Source organism: Penaeus japonicus, unplaced genomic scaffold (genome assembly GCF_977035675.1).
Source record: "Penaeus japonicus unplaced genomic scaffold, GWHDUDI00000001_assembly GWHDUDI00000015, whole genome shotgun sequence".
Lineage (NCBI taxonomy): Eukaryota > Metazoa > Arthropoda > Malacostraca > Decapoda > Penaeidae > Penaeus > Penaeus japonicus.
The window spans coordinates 31245834-31248333 of NW_028234417.1; positions in this window are offsets into that span (position 1 = coordinate 31245834).

A 2500-nucleotide genomic window follows, 5' to 3' on the forward strand; every position below is an offset into this window, starting at 1 on the left:
AACATTATCATACAAACTATATAAAATAGATTTAAAAGAATGCACTAAAATTGTATGGCCTTTCATGTTTCAGATATAGTTAACATTAATTATGTGGGACCCTAGGACTATATCAAAAGCAGAACCAAATAATTAAGTGTTAGGACTATTTAGCATTAAACTTAGTGTGTTCTAATCTGTTTAAACCAATGCTGCTTATACTTTATGTTCCAAAATGGATATGTGACTGATCTAACTGAATCATGCCAGTTCACTACAGAAGAAATACTTCACTAGATAAATAGACAAATAGAAGTATAGGTAATGCTAGCATCCCACACCTCCAAGAAACCAATAGAATTAGATAAAACTTGGTTGTAACTAAAACTCCTGAAATCTTCTACATATACATTAAAAATACAATGTAGTTAATAAAAATATTTGCAATTTTATGATATCAATGACTGACAAATCACACATTAATAACTATGATTTCTGAGAAGGTTTTTAATCTGTTTATTTAACTTATTTAAATCTGTATAACCCTTGAGCCTGCTCAGATAAATTACCTGATGATTTAATATATGTCTTTCAGGCTTCTTGTTCACAACTGCTCGGATTTCTCCAATAATCTTTGAACATGGATACGAGACATAATAATTGGAGTCACAGTAAGACTGACAGCATCTCTGCTATATCAGGATTTCTACAAATAAAATCAGCCTTAGTCCTCTTTTAAATAAACTATAAATATGTAGACCTATCATCACAAAACGATACCTGATCCTTGTCAAGTAAGAACAAACAAAACTTCTTAAAATCCTCTTTCCTATGAACAGGTGGACTTCCAGGTCCAGTTTCCCTTGGAGGAATCATTCAAGCATCTATAAATAAAACTGAAGTAAACTAGGATTGAATCCTACTCTTTCCCAATGCCCCATGCCTTAAGAGAATCATTAACACATCTGTAAATAAACAAAAATAAACTAGACAGATATCCTACTCTCTAAATTCTGCAATTCAGCGGAATTTAGTATCCCCTTAACCATGCTAGGTATGGGCATCCTAAAATTAGGTGAACGAGAAAACATTCTGCTGTCTTTTTCTATACTGTACACCAATAAACCATTTTATTACTTCACAGGTGAAAGCTTATATTGTGGTCCATACTCAGTGCAACCATTTTTATATGTAATGTTAAAATAAGACAAATAAATCTATGGTATTAGATGGTATACCAAGAAGCCAATGAGGTAGAGTAAGGCATTACAGCCACTAGCAGTTGAGTGGAAATATTCTTCAGATTCAAGTATGAGGAATTTGGTACATGGGACTCAGGTACAAGGGTATGATTCCTACATCAGCCCATAAATAAGTAGGTCTGTTGTTCAGTGTTAAACTACTAAGAGAAATATGTAGAGCATGGAGCCCATGGCAGTTAAATAAAAGAGTTAACTGCAGCTATATTAGGATAGATAATTACTGTGCAAACCTCAAACGGATCTTATAGTGACTGAATTCTAATAACTTTATGGAAGGAGTGATCTAAACCTATGTGAAAAAAATGGTAAGTAGAGTTAGGACAATAAACATTGTATCGTCTGAATTACTTGATGTTGAAAATCTATTTCACTCTATTCCACTGAACAGATTTCAATAACATACCACATGGTATTTTAGTTATAAAGGGAAACACATACAGGAGTGCAAAAATTATGAATTTCCTTGACCCTAAATTGAATAATGTAAATAAAGATAAAAAAGTATGACTTCCTGATTAATAAAACTTTTAAAACCATGGACAATATTTCGTTGATTTCATTCTTGATGTTTTAGGAATTAAATTCTTCTTTAACTTCCAAAAAGTCTGGCATGTAACACAGATGTCCTTCAAATATGCCTGCTATCTGATGGCAAGTGTTATCACTCCCACAATTACGAACCTGGTCATCTTTTTCTGTAATGGTCAAAAACATCAAATTAAATTATATAATTTATTATAATTACATGATGGGTAGAAACCTTTAGACCTAATGGTATAATTAATTTAAGTTGGCCTTGTCTAATTAGATGATTTTTATTTAGACAAAGAATGGTGTGATCTAGAGATTAATACACATTTAGAGTGAATTTTGATAGTCCACTTTTTTTTTTTTTTTATAAAATCTGCAACTGAAATTAAATTTAATGTCAGTAAGAAAAATATATTTATGGTATGACTGAATGTGTGTAAGTTCTTATTTGCTCTGTGTGTGTGTGTGTGTGTGTGTGTGTGTGTGTGTGTGTGTGTGTGTGTGTGTGTGTGTGTGTGTGTGTGTGTGTGTGTGTGTGTGTGTGTGTGTGTGTGTGTGAATGGGTGCATGTGTGGTTATAAATATGAAAAATGAGAAAGCATTATTTGTCCTTTTGTTATGGGCTCTGGAACCTGAATGCATATAATGATCTCACAGTAATGTTTGACTAATGATCTTTAGTCATGTTTGACTGTTAAGTTTTGTTTTTTACAATTTTGCTTGTTGTA